Genomic DNA, 22,901 nt, shown 5'->3' with positions numbered 1-22,901 from the left:
GTGGGAAAGTTCCTGAATGATTTCTGACACTTGAAAGGAAGCACGTCTTCTCGCATTTAATGACCAGAATACGTGTTATCACGTGATTCGGAAAATATTTTTGCCAGTTTTCAAGGTAATCATGACCAGGAATTTTGCCGTCTATAAAATTCTCTACTACTCATCACTTTTACCTTCACTTTTACAAATTCTTCTTCTTCTCCGAATTTCCTTAAAACTCTACTGCAAAATTTAACTTTCTCAGTAAAATCGATTTACTCCAATTTCTTACCATCATGTATTCTAACACCACTTTCTTCGGAAACTCCGACCTTCTCTTCGGTGGTGGCCCTAAAAAGAACAAAAGAAAGGAAGTTGATGTCGAATCCGAACCTCTTACTGTTAACTCCATCATACCCCTTCAACTTAACAACCAGTCAGACCTTCAAGTCCAAAAAGTACCTGTTAATCCCAAAAGCGACAAACACTGGCATGTTCGCAGGTATCCTTCTTCCATTCGTCTTTCTAGTATTCCCGTCGTGAAAGAAGAATGCGATTGGAATAACATTGAAATCTTCGGCCCCAATGAGGTGGAAATGGCTCCCTTCTCAAAACCAGGGTTCATGTATATTTATAGATACCCTTTCACTTTGAGTTGTGCCAAGGAATTGACCCCATAATTTTATACTTTTGCCATCGTTACCAAATCTGTTTGGTTCAAGCAGGCCCATCAGTATGGCGTACGGTGGCTTGCCTTCGGAAGCTGTACTTAGAGATTGGGAAAATCCTAACTCTCATACACTTGATCAATTTCTATTCTCCAAAGATCTTCTGTGGAGGTGTGTTAAAGCTCAACAAACATGGCCACTACGCCATCCTTACCAGTGTTGATCATGACAATGAAGGTGATTGGATGGGATGGTTTGTTGTCATTGCTTCCAAGGACATTCTCCCAACAACAACATCTGCCATTTCTGAATCTTGGAATTTTACTCGTAAGTCTTCGGATATCTTTTCCTTATCACATTAAAAAGACTTCTTATCACGCCCCTTTCTTTCTCGCGAAATCGGGCTTCGACACATGATAACTTCTTTTAAAGGAAGGGGTGTTAAAAGAGAGAGTCACCACCTAACAGATTTAAGGTGTGTTAGGGCACCTATTTGCAGATAACTCTAGTTTAACTAGTTGCATCACCAAAGATCGGGTAAGGGCTCAAATTGCCTTGAGGAGAAGGTGTTAGGCACTCCTCGAGGTCCACAACGGTGGGTCTCGACCGAATTCGAATTATATGAATTAGTCTAAGCAAGGAGAAGAGACAAAATTGGGTAAATAAAATAGAATGATTGACTTTCGTAACTCCCTCAAGATGGGATGTTACTTATATTATTCAGCGGACATAGACTATCATCTCCTGCTACCCGATTACTATTTTTAAGTTGTATACCTAAAGCGCACTAGTCAATTCTAGTCGTACTCTATGCGTGCACTACCCGTCCCATGCCTATGGTCCAGGAGGTATTTGAACCTCTATTTCATGGTGGTTCTAAACTTTAAATTAGGTTGCTCAAAAGAGAAAATACTAGGTGACAAGCAAAACATTTAGGACTTTAGTGTATAGGCAAAAAAGGGCTCAAGTTGGCCTCCGCACTTAGGCAACAAATGCACGCAAACTAACTAACATTGACAGTTGCAGATTTTAATAATTTAAGGTCGCAAAACCCTATAGGCAGGATCTCTATGTGATTCTGGATTTTATAAGCGGGCAGCTTCATGTGTAAAAAACTTTCTTTTAATAAAATTTCTAAAGCCTATATAGTTGACTACTGATTATAAGCATAAGATATTAAACCTATAAGCATGATTTCTAGGTGATTCGCGCAGTAACTAACAATGGTAATCACAAGAATATGTTCAGAATTACTTAATCGAGTCATATAGGCATGATTTCTAATAATGGTTAAAATAAACGAGCAGGACAATAATCAAGATTGATTTAGACCCTATATGCATGATTTCTATAATTAAAACTGGTTATTTAGATCCTATAGGTATGACATCTAATTTGTAGATTAAGCAGTATGTAAACAGAATCCTATGCGCACATTAAGATATTAATCATTCAATACCCTATAGGCATGGTTTCTAACAGGTAAAAGTAGAACACATTTGCACCAAATAGAGGAACTATACGCTATATTTCTAACACACGTTTGAGCAAGATAGGATACTTATAGGCAGGATTTCTATAATAACTAAAAAGTAACACATTTTGAGCAAAGTAGAATACCTATAAGCATGATCTCTAACAGATGACAACGGAACATGTTTGAATATAATAACATATTTGGGCTAAGTGATGAACCTATAGACAAGATTTCTACCCATGCCAATGCAAGTGTAGGATAAATACCCTTTCCCGATTTTAGTAATACCCCAAAATGTTATTACAATAATTTATTACAAACCCCTAATGAATAGCATGAATTACATAGGAGAATAAATATAGGGAGAATACAATAGGCCTAAAATACACCTGGGCAGGCCTGGCCTTTACAACAGTCTCCAAGTTACACACTCATAGACAGACAACAGCCAGGAGTTGAATGATTCACCCAGTGAGCACAAGATAGAGTTGAGCATATAAAACCAAGGCCCTAGTGTGTCAGAGTTCCCAAGGGCTTCAAGAACCCAGGGCAGTGCTCACACTAGGGTGGTTAACAAGAATAGTTCAGAGGAGGGATTAGGGACCAAATCCTAGTGTGTCAGAGTTCACAAGGGTCTCAATTGGACCCTGAGCAGTGCTCACACTAGGGAGGTCAAAGGACAGAACCTAAGTAGCCTTGGCTTTCAGCTGGCTAAGAATAAGAACTCAAAGAGACCAAGTAGTAAAGGAATAGACTGAAGTTAGGGGACAACACTGAGGGATACAAACAGATTCAAGTTGAGCATATAAAAACAGTAATAGAACATGCTTGGGTTTTAAGAACAGACTTTAGCAAAGTTTCAAAAGAATAAATTCAACACATAATACATATGTTACCAAGACAAGTTTGCAGGATTGATGTGCACAAACTTATGGTAAAGAGTTCAGATTATGCTAAATGTAGAATGCTAGTATCACAAGAAGGAATCATATCAATCAAAACTTAACAGGATAAGGGAAATTACTAGGGAAGTCAAGACATGGTGAAAACAGGATCAAAACAGGCTGCATGTCATCACAACAAATTCAGAAACAGACTTGTGCTATATACTTATATACTCATACTTAGTCAACTAATCCATAGAAAAGGGGTATGGGAGAATGTTCAAATAGCAAATTTAAACAGTAAAGAGATGGCTATCAGTAACATATGTTAGAAAGGCCTAAACATGTCTCAAACTTAAAGCAAGCCTAAACATGTCTCAAACTACAAGCGTAATGTCATTTTAGATTAGAAAGGCCTAGAATTGAAGTAAGACAGTCAGAATTGCATACGAGAACAACCCAGAAACATATTGAACAACAATCTTCAGAAGTGAAAACACATGCTAATGACAGGTAAGTAGAAATAAAATGACAAAAGTTTGGTAACTTACTAGTTAAGCGAAAACAAGAAAGAACAAAATTTCATAGTGTTATGAATATCAACAAAAGAACAAGAACTCAGAATTTCTGGCCTTGGCTTTCAGCCGGCCAGGAACCAAAGTGCAGAATAAGATTATTAAAGAGCAAAGAGCACACAACTTTTATTTTTTTAGTAGTTTTTCTTAATGATTCCGGACCGTCTCAAAAGGGGAGTGGGGAGGGGTTTATATAGGAGTAGAAATCAAACACCCAAACAAAGAAAATCATCAGTCAAACACTAGAAAGGAAAGAAATCAAAATCAGTAAGGAACAGAGAAAATTTCAAAACCCTAATTTTAGGTAAAGTACACAAATCGGCAGAAATCTAAAATAAATAAAAGGTACAAATCACATGCTGTATAGAATAAGATGAACATAGACTGAAATATCTTTTAAAATCAAAGAACCGAACCAGATTTGGTTCGATTTTTAAGAATCTGAAATCCTAATTTTAGGGTGAGTAGGAGTCACAGATATACATAGAGATTCAATACCATAAAAGAACAAGAATGAACATAGACGGAAAAGGTCAAGGAACTGAACCAGCTTTGGTTCAAAGTTGATGAGATCCGCTTGCAATGTTTAGGAAAGCGATATAGAGAAAGGGTCCAGTACCAAGGGGGAGTCGAATATGGCAAAAAGTAACCGTATAATCCCATGTCCAGTGGGATTGGGAAAGAAATTTGGGGGGAGATGACTAGGGTTTGGGCAGAGAGAAGGGGGAGGTTTGAGAGCATTCAAAAGCGGTGGGTGGTGAAGAGTGGGTAGGGTTAGGGAAGTATTAGGTTAATTCAAAGGGACGGGGTAAAATTGTCGGTGATGATGGATTCTGGAACCCCGAATCGGCAAACAATACAATCTCTGACAAAATCTGCGATGACTTTCTTGGTTATAGCTTTGTAGGATGTAGCTTTGACCCATTTTGTGAAGTAGTCTATGGCCACTAAAATGAACCTGTGCCCGTTTGAAGCGGCAGGCTCGATTGGTCCAATGACGTCCATTCCCCAATCGTCAAAAGGCCAATGTGCACTCGTTGCATTGAGTTTATTTGCCAGCACCCGTATCATATCTGCGTGTATTTGGCACTGATGACATTTCTGGACATACTTGATGCAGTCTGTTTCCATATTTATCCAAAAATAACCTTCCCTCAATATCTTCTTGGCTAAAATGAAATCATTCATGTGTGGTCCGCAAGTTCCAGAGTGTATCTCTTAGAGAAGTTTGGAGTCCTTCTGTGCATAATTCCTCCACTTTGGAAGAAATGGTTGGACAATCTTCGGAGCGTGCATTTTTTAGTATGATTTGCATGCTCTGGGTACTCTCCTTTTGCCAAGTACTCCTTGATATCATGGAACCATGGATTCCCGTCTACTTCTTCTTCAACATGAGCGCAATAAGATGGCTGATTATGAATCATTACCGCAGTGGGGTCGATGAAATTCTTGTCCGAATGCTGTATCATAGAGGGCAAAGTGGTCAATACATCTGCGAACTCATTCTGGATTCTCAGGACATGTCTAAACTCTATCTTTGTGAACCTCATCATCATCTCTTGAACATGATATAGATATGGTAATATCTTGGTATTCTTTGTAGTCCATTCCCCCTGCACCTGATGTACTAGAAGATCTGAATCACCAATTACTAGTAATTCCTAGATATTCATGTCAACGACCAAATTGAGCCCCAATATGCAAGCCTCATATTATTCCATATTATTGGTGCACGAAAATTTGAGTTTCACGGATACCGGATAATATTGACCTATTTCTGACCCCAAAACGGCTCTAATACCCACTCCTTTGAAGTTTGCAGCTCCATCGAAAAACATTCTCCACCCATCGTAGGCTTCGGCGATATCTTCTCCTATGAATGATACTTCTTCATCAGAGAAATACGTTTTAGTGGTTCGTATTCTCCTCCTACAGGATTTTTCGCAAGATGATTCGCTAATGCTTGTCCCTTAACTGCCTTCTGAGTCACATAGATGATGTTGAATTCACTTAACAATATCTGCCATTTTGCCAGCTTCCCTATAGGCATGGGTTTCTGGAAGATGTACTTCAGAGGATCCATCCTTGATATGAGATATGTGGTATAGGCATAGAAGTAGTGCCTCAGTTTCTGGGCTATCCAAGTCAAAGCATAACAATTGCGTTCCAGCAAAGAATACCGTGCTTCGTAGGGTGTAAACTTCTTTCTCATACTATATGGCCTGTTCTTTCCTTCATGTCTCGTTGTGTTATCCCAAGACACAACCAAAAGCCCCATCTAATACAGAGAGATAGAGTAGCAGTGGTCTACCAGGTTCTGGCGGGACCAGGACTGGCGGTGTGGACAAATATTTGTTGATTCTGTCAAAAGCGTTCTGGTAGTCTTTAGTCCAATTGGTTGTGGCATCCTTCTTTAAAATTTTGCAAATCGGCTCACAGATCACGGTTAGTTGTCCTATGAAGCGGCTGATGTAATTAAGACGTCCCAAAAAGCTCATCACGTCTTTCTTGTTCTTTGGAGATGGCAAATCCTGGATAGTCTTGACCTTTGATGGGTCTAGATCAATTCCTCAGCGACTGAAGATGAATCCTAACAAATATTCCTGCGGGGACCCCGAAGGCACATTTTGCGGGATTCAATTTCAAATTGTACCTCTGAAGCCGATCAAAGAATTTTCTCAAGTCTGCTATGTGATATGTACTTTTCTTGGATTTGATGATGATGTCATCCACATATACCTCTATCTCCTTGTGTATCATGTCGTGAAAGATAGTTGTCATGGCCCTCATATAAGTGGCCCCAGCATTCTTCAGACCAAACAACATCATTTTATAGCAGTACAAACCCATGGTGTGATAAAAGCTGTCTTTTCGGCATCCTCTTCATCCATCAAAATTTGATGATATACCGCGAAGCAATCCACAAAGGATTGGAGTTCATGCTTGGCGCAGTTGTCGATCAGTATGTGTATGTTGGGTAACGGGAAATCATCTTTGGGACTTGCTTTGTTTAGGTCCCGATAATCGACGCATACTCTAAATTTCCCATCCTTCTGTGGAACTGGGACGATGTTAGACAACCAAGTTGGTTATTCAACCACTCTGAGAACCTTAGCTTTGATCTGCTTAGTGACTTTTTCTTTGATTTTCAAACTTATATCTCGCTTGAACTTTCTGAGTTTCTGCTTTACCGGCGGACACATTGGGTTGGTATGTAGTTTATGAGCCACTATGGACGTTCTCAAACCGCTCATATAATCATAGGACCATGCCAAGGTATCCTCATATTCCTTCAGGAAACGAGTGTATTCTTCTTTCTCTCGTGGTGATAGGTGAATGCTTACACGTGTTTCCTTAACTGTTTCGGAGTCTCCTAGACTAACTATTTTAGTCTCATCCAAATTGGACTTAGGCTTGTTTTCAAAGTTTTAAACTTCTCTGACAATTTCCTCGGGCGTTATATCCTCTTCCAGATCCTTTGAATCATCGTCCTTATGTTGCGTTGTCTCATTTCATGTCACAATCATAAGTTCATCGGGATAGGTAATAATAATGTTGTAGAGAAAAAACATAAAGAATAATAATAAATAATAAAAATAAAAATGCATTTAGATAAATCTTGTAAACGCCAAACAGGTACGGCTTGATGACCCGAGCAATTATTTCAAAACAAAACATGCTTAAAACAAAATACTGAAAATGTCTTAAATGCTCATAAAAAATTGCTTTTAAAATAAATGATGCTAATTGCCAAGCTACCCAGGAACTCGATGGGCCCTTGATGGTGCAACAGTCCAATTCTTGAGAACAACTCCCTTCTCCACGGTCTGAATAATGAGGCTTTCCTCCTCCTCCTCCTCCTCAACTATCGCACTGCAATCCATGTCTTCATCATCCAAAAATAGATTCCTTATACCGGCTAGAACTTCATCTTCTTCGGACTCCCACATCCTATCAGCTTGATGAAATAACTGGCTCAAATGTTGTACTGGTTGCTCTAGAGGGAAATAAGGACCACGCCATGGTGGCGACCAATTCTGATACTAGTCCCAGGTATATTCATACCAAAGCCCAAAAGTTGTGCCGTGACGCTTTAGCTGTATTGGTTTGGTGATCCCCTGGAGATTCTTACGGTGACCTTTGCTAGGCTCATACCCTGTCCATGCCAATATGCCTTCTATCTTACTGCTACACCATTTGTCCTTTTCAATTGCATTGACGCGCTCGATGCGATGGTATGTTTCTCCACCCAACTTCCTTCTATTCTCGATGACCAGAACAATTTGACTGGTGTAAATGGGATTACTTCCGTCCCCATGGATGATCACTTCCTGATAGTTCCACTTGAATTTCATGACCTGATGTAGAGTAGAAGATACGGCCCCAGCGACATGTATCCAAGGTCATCCCAACAATAGGTTGTAAGTAGCAGATATGTCCAACACTTGAAACTCAACATCAAACCAGGTTGGGCCCATCTGTAGGTTGAGATTGGTTTACCCAATTGTGGCCCTTTGAGACCCATCAAATGCTTTCACATTCATACTTCCTGCTCGTATCTCGTATAGGCTTTTACCCAATATTTTCAGAGTAGTTAGTGGACATATGTTAAGACTCGAACCCCCATCTATCATGACTCTGGCAATGAACTTATCCTCAAATTGCACTGTGATATACAGTGCCCTGTTGTGACCTAGTCCTTCTGGTGGTAGCTCGTCTTCATGAAAAGTGATCTTGTGGCTTTCCAACACTTGTCCTATTACATTGGACATCTCTCCACTGGTAATGTTGTTGGGTACATAAGCCTCATTCAACACTTTCAACAACGCATTCTCGTGTGCCTCAAAATTTTGCAATAGTGATAGAATGAATATCTGAGCAGAGGTTTTGTTCAAATGATTAACCACAGAATACTCCCTTACTTTCACCTTTCTCCAAAGATCATCCGGGCCGATTTCAATGATGGGCTGCCTGGAAGCGGCTTCTTTACTTGTCCCCCCAAATGCTCGGGCGTATAAAACCTACCAGTTCTGGTCATACCTTATGTTGCACCAGTTTCTTCCATTCCCCTTTCCTTTCCTTCTTGATTCTACAACATAATCCCATGGTATAACATTAGAATTATAAGACGGTGTAGGTACTACCATCACGGTGAAGGGTGTTGTTACTTTAACCTCAAACAGAGTTGGTACAACTACCTCAACTTTAATTGGTACCTGAGTTTGTACCATGATAGGTGTGAGAGTGACTGGAGATGTTTCAGGATTATCCCATTCTCGAATGAGTCCAATTGACCCCTCTGAGTCCCATTCTTCATCGGTCTCTATCATGTTTACCCCTCCGCCCCTATGATACGGGAGAGGATTATTACGGACATTGGGCGCAAACTCCTTTGCCTGTATGACTTTGGTGTCGATTAATGTCTGAATCTTATCCTTCAAAGTACGACACTCATCAATCGTATGACCTTTCATGCATGAGTGATAGGCACATGTCTTTTTTGGATTGACCCATTGAGAGGAATTTTCCATGGCGATAATGAGAATGGGAGTGATATAACCGGTAACCTTCAGTCTCTCGTACAGTTGGTCTATAGGTTCAGCAATTGGGGTGTATTGTCTGGACGGTCTGCGGTCAAAATTTGGTCTAGGTTCTTGGTAGTTTTGGTGGGCTGGTGGTGGGTGGTAGTATGCGAGTTGGGTGTTATAGGTATGGTAAGTGGTGACAGGTTGTCGGTATCTGGGAGGTGAAGGCTGATATGTGGGTGGAGGTGTTTGGTATGTGAGAGGAGACTTCAGACCTTGGGCTACCATTACTGCACCTACTTCTTTCTTCTTGTAGATACCTCCTGACCGCAGGGCCTTATTTGTGGCTTGGAGTGCTTCAAAATTTGTCACCATTCCGTTTTTGATCCCTTCTTCTATTCTCTCTCCCAACTTGATGATATCAGAAAATTTATGGTTCTCAATAACCATCAATCTTTTGTAGTATTGCGGGTCCTCAGCTCTAACGAAGAACTTATTCATATGTTCTTCTTCCAGCGCTGGCCTCACTTTTGCAAATTCAGAGCTCCACCATGTAGCACACTCGCGGAAAGTTTCCTTTGGCTTCTTCTTGAGATTTTGAATGTAGAAAATGTTTGGTGCGTTTTGTGTTAAACCTGAATCGATCCATGAAATCCGATGCCATGCTTACCCAATTGACCCATTTCTTTGGGTTTTGACTGATGTACCAAGACATGGCGTATCCAGTGAGGTTTCTTATGAACAACTTCATGCAGATTCTTTCATCCCTGCCAACTCCTGCAAGTTTGTCACAATACGTTCTCAAGTGCACCTTCGGATCACCAGTTCCGTCGAACATTTCGAACTTGGGAGGTTTGTAACCCTCTGGCAGTTCTACGTCCGATTGAATACATAAATTTTCATAATTCAAACCCTCAACGCCTTTGTCCCCTTCGACATTTTGAACCCTGCCGGTAAGTTGCTTGAGTTCTTCTGCCATGTTCTTGATGAGCAGGTCCTTCGTGGAGGATTCGGGTATGTATAGGGTCTATTGTGGGGTATGGGGTAAGGTTTCCACATATATGAGATTGCTTTGGTGGACTCCGGGAATCTGGGCGTAATGGTGGTCATTGGTTGAGTTTTGCGGGTTAAGAGTAGGTTGTGGTGCATTATGAGGAGTGTGGTATGTGGTAGTTTGTGGTACTGGTCGGATGATGATGATGCTATGGAGGAGTTAGTGCTGGTGGAGGATTAGGATTTTGGGGAGGCGTGGCGTATTGATATGGTGCGGGAGGATTTTGCTGGTGCTGGTTTTGTGTGTTTTGAGGAGATGTTGAGTTTTGGGCGTTTTGTTAGTTGATGTCGGGAACATTCAGGGTAAGGAAAAGGTTTGCTAGGTTACGGACTTGCTCAAGTTCCCCCTGTAACTCCAGTATCTTTTGCTCTAATTGCAAAACCAAGTCGTTCTGTACCAGAGTACCCCGACCATCCGAAGTTTCAACATTCTCTGCATGTGTAGCGTTGTCTTTCCTGATACCGGTCAGATCATCCATATTAGCCTTTCTTTTGTTCTTAGGATCGCTTGGAGGAGGAGGAGGTAGAGGACCTCTAGATCTTGTATGATATGCCGATGATGCCAGTATGTACAAACCAACCTTAGGGGATGGGAATAAACAAAGAAAAGAAGAGAAACAAAAGTTAACCAAGTCAGTAAAGATTATTAAAAGGATATTTATGATATTTACACAAGTATTGCAGAATTCGCATCCTAATTTGGGGACCTCATCGTGCCCGAGGTAGGCCTAGCGACATATAGCTTTGGAGAAAACTCAATGCCGATAACTGCATCATTTCATTAATATCATAAATAGACAAAATCTCAACTAAAACGACAATAATTATAAAGAGTCACTAGTGGCATTTGCCTTACTACAATAAAATTCTTAAACGAATCTAGAAAACATCACCCCTAATCTACTTGGTCCTAGAGGGACCTTCTCCAAGCTTGGATTTCTTAGCCCCGTCAATCAGATTCCCCAGGTCGCGCATGTCCAATAGCAGATACGCCCTTGCTAGATGTCCTCCTTCATTGCCCTCTGCGTTCTGACAATTCGAGACCCTTTTCCTCATCTTTCCCTCAAGTTCCATCAAACCCTGCTTCAAATACCCCAACCTTTCTGTTGATTTAGTAGCGATTCTCCTCCATTCATTGATTGCTTCCATGTCCACTTTATGTTGTTCCAAATGCCTGGCCTCAGATTCAAAGACCCTTTTGCGCAACCTCCTGTATTTGACTTGTGCTTCAATATCATCGTCTATGACCCTATTCCTCAAATCAACCCCTATCTTGACCTCTCGTGCTATGTCATCGACCGTCCATGATGTGTAGAAGTACACATGGCCGGCATGATACCTGTCCGGCTCAATGGTATCTTTCTCCACAATAATCTTTTGATGCCACATGTGTTGTGCCTAGAACTTGAATGGAATGACATTCCCTTTGAAAGCTGCTTTGTAATGAGCCATTTTGGAAACTCGTGGTATAAATTATTTTCTTCTAGCTTGCCTCATGACTCTGATAGGAGCATAAGGATAGATACCCCTTAATCCCATTAGCACTAGATGAGGAACATGTTATGCTTCACAGTATTATATTACGATGATGTTACGCTCTGTAGTATTAAATTACGACGATGATACACCATATAATATTGTACGTTGGATTTGTCGTAAGATAATTGACATCAGTTCAAGGACACGATTATTTGAAGATTATAAGTATTATGCTATTCCAAACAAGTGATGAGTAAATTCGTGAAGGTGAGAGGGTAAGCAAATCGAAGAAAATGAATGTCGTCAAAGTTTGGCAATTTGGGGATAAAACACGGTCCAAGTATAATATCCCATATTCATGGACTAGTGCCACACATGGTACCATATGACCATGATAGTAATGTGTATAAAGTGTGTTAAAAGTAAGTAGTATTTTAAGTAAATTGAGATAATTCCTAATTATGTGGATAATTGGGTAATTATTGATTAATGAATAATTAACAAACTAATTAAGGAATTAAGTGGCTAATGTTGGATAAGCCAAAACTTTCCCCACGTGGCAGCAACACATGATTCTTGAGCTATTCTTGAATTCAAATTTGCAAGATGTCACAATTAAGAGGGGTTGGTGCCTAATCATCACTTTATACTACACCTTTTCCATGATTTCAATCCTTGAATTGTATAACTCTATCATTTCACGTCAAAATCCCAAAAGCTCTTGAATTGTATAACTCTAACATTTTCACGTCAAAAAGCTTCAGCAAAGTTTATGGATTGCAATAGAAACATATTGCTTCAAAACATTTCGTAGAGAGACCATTTTAACTATATAGCGTGAGATTTTGTGATTCTAAGGGAGTACGGTGTAATCTTTCTCAAAGAATATCATACATATTTTTTCATACTTCGATCCACCATTACATGTTGTCGCAAAAGACATGTGTTAGAGGGATTGTCAAGAAAATCAGTTCAGGTATGTTAAGGCTATCCCTTCTTTCTTTTTGGCATGATCCATATGATACAAACGAAGCGAGTAAACACACAATTTTTATAAATTACTCTATTCATAGAAGTATTAGGGGTGTCTATATTATTGATTCCCCATGTGAATTATTATTATAACTTCTATTCATGGGTCTCAGAAAAATACGTATTTGATAAAGTTTATCCGAAAGGTATATTAATTTTATGACAATCCAAGAAATCTTATGAATGTAATTCTTATGCATTTCATGCATTTATACATGTACATTGACCCATGACCAGATAGCGTTATATACGTGTATATTATATGTATATGGAATATGAGAAAAGGTTATGGCGTTATATACACACCACCACCTGATCAGCTAGTATACGTTGATGATTTTGCCCACAGTGGCCGAGATGATATGATGGGATGCCCTCAGAGGTTTGATGGTGTTATGAACACATGTACCTATGAACGACATGACATTCATACGCATATGCATGACACTATGAGTATTTTCATGATTTACAGATTTATTCAGACTTACATGTCGAGTCTTTCACTCGATGTTTCTCCCATGTCTATTATTTACTGATTTTCATTTCTTACGTACTTGGTACATTGTTTGTACTGACGTCCCTTTTGCCTGGGGATGCTGCGTTTCATTCCCGCAGGTCCCGATAGACAGGTCGAGAGTCCTCCAAGTAGGCTATCAGCTCAGCGAAAGATGTTGGTGCGCTCCATTTGCTCCGGAGTTGCTTATGTGGTTAGTATAATTAGGACATGTATTGATTGGTATGGCGGGGCTAAGTCCCGACCTTTATGAAACTTATGTACTCTTAGAGGCTTGTAGACAGATGTCATGTATACGAATACTTGTCTGGCCTTGTCAGCCTATGTTTTGAGTTTATAAATTAGCATGTTGGCTTATTAGGACCGTATGTTACGTGTATATGATGATGTAATAATAAAGATACGGTACGTTGGTACTCGGTTGAGTAAGGTACCGGGTCCCCGTCGCGGCCCATCAGTTTGGGTCGTGACAAAAGTGGTATCAGAGGAGTTCTGTCCTAGGGAGTCTACAAAAGTGGTATCAAAGCAGTTATGTCCTAGGGAGTCTAAAAGCCGTGTCTAGTAGAGTCTTTTTAGGACTGTCACTCTTTCTTCTTACTCTAGATCGTGTGGTAGAGCTCAGTTGTAGGAACTCAATTTCCTAAACTCTATCTTATTCATAATACGATGATGCCTACATCTAGAAAGACGGTTGGTAAGAGATTGCATGTGGTTGTGAAAGAGTTTAGTCAGAGGAACTCGATTTTGCATGATGCTTATGATGGATAAATGTAATGTTTTTAGCAGATCGTGTGTGTACTAAGACATGTAAGCCTTTTCATAAGAAGCCTTAAGGCGGGAATATTTATCCACCCCTATGGTGAAAGGCAATGAGAGATTCAGAAGATAGATAAAAGTTTCAACAAGTAAAAGAAGCAAGATGAAGAAGGGTACGGGACGCCCAGTTAATGAAGATTATTAGTATTTACAATTCAGGCAGAGGAATATAAGCCTTTTAGGTTACCTTCAACAATAACAAAGGTATGTATAATTGGCCACACCCATCTCAGTTATACCCTAGTGGGGGCTAACAGGTGTAGTTTAAGAAAAGGACGGGATATCAAGATCAGGCTGGGTTTAGAGTAACCCAAAATGGTGAATGGGTTGTTTGTGTTAGTTGGCATTTCCGAAGGATATTACAAAGGTTCTAATAAGATCTCCTTGTGAGACACTTATATGGTGCATTCTAGAATATTACAATTAGATGTGAATACTAGCGTGATAAAAAATTCAGAAGATAGGCGCTAAAAGCCTAGAAAGGATAAATATTATCTTAGTTTAGCTTGCGTCCCTAGTAGAGAGAGAACGTTAAGTAATCCGAAGAGCCACTGGATGGAGCAAAGGGGATCTAAGAGCAAAAAAATATCTTGTTCGAGTTTTCAGAATAAAGTGATAGACAAAAATATTAGCAGGAAATAAGAAGAGAGCTAATGAAGCATTAAGAGTAAGATGTGATACATGGATGGCAATGGTAGGTCAAAAAGATGACAGTATTACAGAGTCTATAGTCAAGTGAAGGAAAAGACGAGAGTGACAGGCCTTGAGACAACAAAAGAGTATAGGCCATGAAGTCATATCCTCACTTTGAGAAATAAGTTCGTGACTCCAACGCAACTATCAGAAGGAAATGTTAGACCCGAGAGTAATAGAAATCAGTTTGGGCTGGTGAACAAGATAAACTAAACGTGAATTAGGGATTGAGTGATTGGATAATACTCAGCATCACCAGAGTTTCAGATTTCTTTCCGGCGATAATAGAATGGACAACAGAAGAAGATTCATGAGAAATTCAGAAAACAATCATTCAGGAAGACGCTTCCCTAATGCAAGCAATGTGAGCAAAGTTAAGCTTAAGGGACTATGTGTGCTAGTTAGACTAAGTGTCACCCTCGCGAGTAAGGAATTTTGTTATCCTTGGTACAGAAGGATTACCACAAGGAGAGTAAGGGTCATCGATAATGCGAGAAGACGCCAATGATGAGAAGGTAAAACATCTATAGGTAGATCATTGTAGTGCTAAATATTAATACTTCCATAAAGGGGGGATTGTGGAGTGAGATGGTATTAAGTCAGAATTAACTGGTTCTAGTAATTATGGAATTATAAAGGAAGAATGAGATAAAATGAAAAAGGGATGAAGTAAGGGTTTTTGCTCGAGATGTTATTAATATATAAGGATCCAGTGCGAGACGTAAGTTAATGCAAAGGAAATAACCCAAGAAAGATTACACAGAATATTGATATGAGAATGGGCCAACGAGTAGTCAGTAATTGATTTAGGAAGAGCCTAGTTATGGCTAAATGGGAGGTCACAGACGATTTAGCAGATCGTGCAATATAAATATAGTAAAACCCAATATGGTGAATTCAGTCTCGTAGATATGACATCATGATACTTGAGAAATATTCAGCTAGGAGTTGGGGTAGTTAAAGATACAATATGAGTGTTACTGCAATAAAAGAGAAAGCCACTGGGAAGGCAGTCAAAATATTAGTTCAAAAGCAACCCTACAAGCACAAGGGCATGGAGGTAAGTAACTACGGATACTTATAGGCAAGGAAGGACATCAAAAGGTCCGTAATAAGCTCACAACTTTACAAGAGTCAAGCGTTCTCCCTAAGTACTATAATTAGCTGAGGAAATAAGGAAGAAGGCTTCAACCTAAGCTGGGTGACCTAAGGAGGAAATGGTCTTATAATAACAGTCTCACAACAACATTGTATGCACTCCATAAGAAAATGTCACCTACTGTGGCTAATGAACGGGGAGTAAAATCAGAAGTGATATTTAAGATCATATGAGTTGTATGTAATTCCAATATGCATGGGCACCAAGATAAGCTAAGTATGCACGCAAAAAGGGGCAGAAAGAGCAGGAAAAGTAATAGCTTACAAAAGGGATTATGCACTTAAGACTTCAGAGTAATATCCATGCACCATATATGTTGACATTCATACAGCCGTAGAAGACCTCGATATAAGTTAAAAGAAAGAATTGAGCCTAGGGCATAGACAAAGGACTGAATTATCAGAAGATTGTATCATGGATATTCCATAGTGCCCATGAAAGGCTAAAGTAATAACTAATACCATGAGCCATAGAACATAAGATAGCTTAAGCCTATATAAAGGCTTATCAGAAGGAAGAGGAAACTAAAGAGTTACAACAACGAAGTAAATTAGGAGTCTAATTATTGGACATAGAAATTATAAAAATCGTGATTGAGAACATTGCAGGATTGCTCTTAATATCAGAGGTACAAGAGAGATAGTACAGTAGCCATATTTTATAATGGTTTATGATAAAGTCAGTTGGAAGAGTACCAGCCTCATCAGAAGTCAGTATGAAGCTTCTACCAGATTGTCTAGGCACCCGAGGTGCAAGTATTATAATAGAGCTTCAAGTTATGGACATGAATTATACCTATGTGAAAGGGAGGTCATGAAAGAGATAGAAGATGTGATGCGAGATTTTAAGGTAAGTAAGATAAAGGTGAACAATGTACGAGATACTCAAATGCAGAAGATCGTGAATAGTCCATATTTTGGATACAAAGCTAGAAGTGTTGGGATTCAGTATCCAAGAATGATAGAGACGTCATTGGTGGCATATCTTCTAGCCTATGGTTTCTAGGTATCGATAGGCCTAGTCAAGAGAGTAAAGAAGAGTTAGAGACGATGTGATGTCTCGCTTGATGTTCCAAAATAACACAAGGAAATCTATGGTGCAAGCAAGTTGAAAGAAGGCTGTGAGTAGTATAACTAGATATGTGTAAGTCACAAGCTAAAGTATGGTAAAGCGACAGGGTTTTAGGAAGACAGGAGTAAGGATGACAAAGGGCAAGTAAGAAGGTGACGAGAATGGATAAATCCTCGAGATTAAGCTCATGAAAATAAGAGAGCTGATGGTTTCTCTAAGTTATAGAAAGCTCAGTATAGCCTGAATAAACTCAAAGGAGTCTAAGACTAATAACATCTAGAGTGGAATGAGGGTGTGATTGTGATAGATAAAGGATGGCGTTTGGGCCTTCGATGGAGTAATGACTTGAAGAGGATTTCATGAGTTGTACAGGATTAAAATACCCATGTAAGGTGAGTCACATTGGGATGCTATAAAATACAGGTATTGAATTACAGTATCGCCTTTAAGTGGATCAGGAAAATCACTTCAAATATTCCTCGATGCAACATAAGCCTTAGTGGCAAGGTATTACATAAGAAGTTTCAAGTCATGAGTAGTATATTGTAGATCAATATTGAGGTTAAACAAAAATGGATGGACAAAAGTCACAAAGTATGAGATGAGATTAGGCCGTTATTCTTAAGATGAACAGTAATGAGGAAACATTAAAGGATTTAGATTTATACATATGCGATAAGCAACGAAAGTAACCTGGAGTTCGGTAGTAGACCTCAGTAACGATAAATCGAAGTAAGAGTTATGGTATAGTGTGACCCACCTAGATATAGTAAAGTCATACGATTGGGTAATCGGGTCTATGAAATAAGATATAGCAATATTCGTAAGTTCAGCAAAGTATCGGGCAAAGAACTTCAGTATACCTATAAATGCCCAAGGAGGCATATTTTCAAGCTCTATATATGCTTACAAAGTGACACCTAGAGATTGGCTAAAAGCTGGAGGAAAGAGGAGAGAAGAGTCGCATAGGCGCACATACAAAGTTAAAGTCGTACAGGCTGCGAGATAGAAGGTAGAAACAGTTACGTGATTAGAAGGATTCCGACTACAAATCACGGTATGAGAAAGAGGCTTAAAGGGGGGAATGCCCTAGCCTTTGGATTTATTCAAAGAACAGTTGCCTAAATGGCAAGGAGAATATTAAAGTATTCACAAGAGCTATGGGTTAGGAGAATGATAAGTACATCAGTCAACATTCGAGGACGAATATTCCAAAGGGGGGAATGATGTTATGCCTCGCAGTATTCGATGATGTTACGCTCAGCAGTATTAAATTACGACAACAATACACCATGTAGTATTGTACGTTGGATTTGTCGTAAGATAATTGACATCAGTTCAAGGACACAACTATTCGGAGATTATAAGTATTATGCTATTTCAAACAAGTGATGAGTAAATTCGTGAAGGTGAGAGGGTAAGCAAATCAAAGAAAATGAATTTCGTCAAAGTTTGGCAATTTGGGGATAAAACACAATCCAAGTATAATACCCCGTATTTATAGACTAGTACCGCATAAGGTACCACATGACCATGATAGTAATGTATAAAGTGTGTTAAAAGTAAGTAGTATTTTAAGTAAATTGAGATAATTCCTAATTATGTGGATAATTAGATAATTATTGGTTAATGGCGAATTAACAAACTAATTGAGGAATTAAGTGGCTAATATTGGATAAACCTAAACTTTCCCCACGTGGCAACAACACATGATTCTTGAGTGACTCTTGAATTCAAAATTTCAAGATGTCACAATTATGAGGGGTTGGTGCCTAATCATCACTTTATACTACACCTTTTCCATGATTTCAATCCTTGAATTGTATAACTCTAACATTTCACGTCAAAATCCCAAAAGCTCTTGAATTGTATAACTTTAACATTTTCACGTCAAAAAGCTTCAGCAAAGTTTATGGATTGCAATAGCAACATATTGCTTCAAAATATTTCGTAGAGAGACCAGTTTTACTATATAGCATTAGATTTTGCTATTCTAAGGGAGTACGGTGCAATCTTTCTCAAAGAATATCATACGGATTTTTTCTACTTCGATCTGCCATTACATGTTATTGCAAAAGACATGTGTTAGAGGGATTATCAAGAAAATCGGTCTAGGTATGTTAAGGCTAACCCTTCTTTCTTTTTGGCATGATCCATACGATACAAACGAAACGAGTAAACACACAATTTTTATAAATGACTCTATCCATAGAATTATTAGGGGTGTCTATGTTATTGAATCCCCATGTGAATTATTATTATAACTTCTATTCATGGGTCTCAGAAAAATACGTATTTGATAAAGTTTATCCGAAAGGTATATTAATTTTATGACAATCCAAGAAATCATATGAACGTAATTCTTATGCATTTCAAGCATTTATACATATACATTGACCCATGACCAAATGGCATTATATATGCGTATATTATATGTATATGGGATATGGGAAAATGTTATAGCGTTATATACGCACCACCACCTGATCAGCTAGTATACATTGATGATTTTGCCCACATTGGTCGAGATGATATGATGGGATACCCTCAGAGGCTTGATGATGTTATGAACACATGTACCTATCCACGACATGACATTCATACGCATATGCATGACACTATGAGTATTTCATGATTTACAGAGTTATTCAGACTTACATGTTGAGTCTTTTACTCCATGTTTCTCCCATGTCTATTATTTACTGATTTTCATTTCTTACATACTCGGTACATTATTTGTACTGACGTCCCTTTTTCCTGGGGACGTTGCGTTTCATGCCGGCAGGTCCCGATAGACAGGTCAAGAGTCCTCCAAGTAGGCTATTAGCTCAGCGAAAGATGTTGGTGCGCTCCATTTGCTTTAGAGTTGCTTATGTGGTCAGTATAATTATGACATGTTTTGATTGTTATGGCAGAGCTCAGTCCGGACCTTTATGAAACTTATGTACTATTAGAGGCTTGTAGATAGATGTCATGTATACGAATACTTGTATGGACTTGTCGGCCTATGTTTTGAGTTTATAAATGATCATGTTGGCCTATTAGGCTCGTATGTTATGCGTATATGATGATGTAATAATAAAGATACGATACGTTGGTACTCGGTTGAGTAAGGTATCGGGTGCCCATCGCACCCCATCGGTTTGGGTCGTGATAGAACATCTCTTGACCTGATGATGAATTCGCTAGTAGGGAACCACTCAAACATCCAATGGACTTTGTCGTCAGTCAAATTGCTAAAGAAGTGTACCCAGCCCACAACGTTTCCTGGTTATGCAAACTTATCCGGGATAAAAGTCATTCTTTTCAGATGGTGAAAAGCTATGTGGTCATTCCATGGTCGCCACAGAAATTCTTGATGGTATTGTCCCCTTTGAAGATGTTCCAACAACCATATTTGCAGTAACAGATTGCAACCCTCAAAATGCCTATATCCTTTCTTGCAACGGTCCAAGGCTTGGTATATCTCCGCTACGATTATTGGGACAATAGTGTAAGTCTGTCCATCAATTCCTTCCATTAGGGTCTTAGTAACCATAGCTAAGCGAGTGTGAATCCTTTCTCCTTGTATTGGGAATACCAGCATCCCCAGAAAACAGAAAATGAACACAAAAACCCAGCGATGAGTCCAACCCAGAGAGGTGATAGAAAATTAATCATGATAAAGACGGTAGGACTTCCTGTGCCCATAACGGTCGTAAAGGAAGTTGAATGGTATGTCAGACTTCTTCAGGAAGACTAACTCATCAGTCCTTCTAAAACCCATCATTTTCAGAAAACCTCGAGAAGTGCAATTTTTCGGTACCAAAAGACCAGGGCTGTCCCAGGGAGGCCTAACAAAGCCTCATATTTCCTCTAGAAGGGGAGTTATTTCTATGTCACCGAAACGGAAAACAACCCTCTTCTCATCCCAGAACATAGCAGTGGCCTCAATCAGTACATTGTTTGGCTGAATGTCTAGAAAAGAAGGTAAATTCTCGAGAACTCTTTTCACATGGTTTTTGTCGCTTGGCGAGAGATTTTCCCACCAATCTAGAAACAAAGGTGGGATACTTCAAACCATGCCAAACCGGGGGACTTCGTGCCTCATTTATGCATAACAGATAAAGTTATCCCTTTCCCTCTCCGGATCTGACTATTTACGCATTAATGATTAGCATATCAGCACGTTTTCTCCAAATAATGCACATATCATGATCGTGCCCGTTGGGATTATGGAAACCCCGATGGGTTTGGACAAGGCTTGCCTTAGGGGGTTATTACGCGGATAGCGCTCTAACCCATACTAGGTTTAGACATAATGCATGCACAGTTAATATCAGAGTGGGATTTCTAGAAGAGTCTAGACCGGTACCCTCAAGTGGACAATTTGAGAGGGAAAGGCACGGAACCGTCGATTGCACCACTGATCGACTAGTTTTACCGCAAATAAGCCTTTTCAAATTTATAAAGGATAATATAGGAATAACACGGACACTCATCAAGTGCCGCTATGGTATTAATTGCACACGAGTAGAATATGACGTAGAGCATGATTTATGCAAAAATAAAACAACACGTTGTCAAGTATTTTGCATGATAAAAGCGATAAATGCAGAATTTAATAAATGTAAAGACAAAAAAGAAAGAAAAACAGGGAAGAAGTTAGTTCGTATAATATTAAAAAAAATTGTAATGAAGCAATGTAGGGGTAAGGATTAGGAAAGTCATGATATAAGAAAATTTAAAAAGTTGGAGCTAGTAGGATGCATATTGTAACCAGATTAAGCGAAAAGTTGCATATGAGTTCACATAAAGGGAAAATAGGGAAGAGGGTGTGCATGTAGCATTAAAAGGGAGAATGGGAGCGGGATGTTCAAGTATCAGCAAAAAAATAAAGACACGCTTATCGAGATAGACTAATTCATATAGACCAAGTTCGCAATGGTAAGATCCTAATATATATCCCCAGTAGAGTCGCCATGCTCTCGCACCCCTTTCTTTCTCGCGAAATCGGGTTTCGACACGTGACAAGTTCTTCTAAAGAAAGGGGTGTTAAAAGAGAGAGTCGCCACATAACAGATTTAAGGTGCGTTAGGGCGCCTATTTGCAGATAACTCTTGTTTAACCAGTTGCATCACCAAATATCGGGTAAGGGCTCAAATTACCCTGAGGAGAAGGTGTTAGGCACTTCTCGAGGTCCACAACGGTGGGTCCCAGCCGAACTCAAATTATATGAATTAGTCTAAGCATATGGAAGAGACAAAATTGGGCAAATAAAATAGAATGATTGACTTTAAAACAAAGGAGGGTAGGGTGGGGGTCCTATATTTTTTTAGCCAAAAGGATCACCTCGTGCAATATAAATAATACTTCGTAACTACCTCAAGATGGGGTGTTACTCATATTATTCAGCGGGCACAAACTATCATCTCCTGCTACCCGATTATTATCTTTAAGTTGTTTACCTAAAGTGCACTAGTCAATTCTAGTCGTACTCTATGCGTGCACTACCTGTCCCATGCCTATGGTCCAGGAGGCATTTGGACTTCTATTTCATGGTGGTTCTAAACTTTAAATTAGGTTGCTCAAAAGAGAAAATACTAGGCGACAAGCAATATATTTACGACTTTCATGTATAGGAAAACAAGGGCTCAAGTTGGCCTCCGCACTTAGGCAACAAATTCACGCGAACTAACTAACATTGAAAGTTGTAGATTTTAATAAGTTAAGGTCACAGAACCCTATAGGCAGGATCTCTATGTGATTCTGGATTTTATAAGCGGGCTGCTTCATGTGTAAAAGCCTTTCTTTTAATACAATTTCTAAAGCCTATATAGTTGCCTACTGATTATAAGCATAAGAGATTAAACCTATAGGCATGATTTCTAAGTGATTCCCGCAGTAACTAACAATGGTAATCACAAGAATATGTTCATAATTGCTTAATCGAGTCATATAGGTATGGTTTCTAATAATGGTTAAAAGAAACGAGCA

This window comes from Nicotiana tabacum, chromosome 17 (genome assembly GCF_000715075.1).
Source record: "Nicotiana tabacum cultivar K326 chromosome 17, ASM71507v2, whole genome shotgun sequence".
Taxonomy (NCBI): Eukaryota; Viridiplantae; Streptophyta; class Magnoliopsida; order Solanales; family Solanaceae; genus Nicotiana; species Nicotiana tabacum.
Note: the sequence above shows the minus strand (reverse complement) of the source record.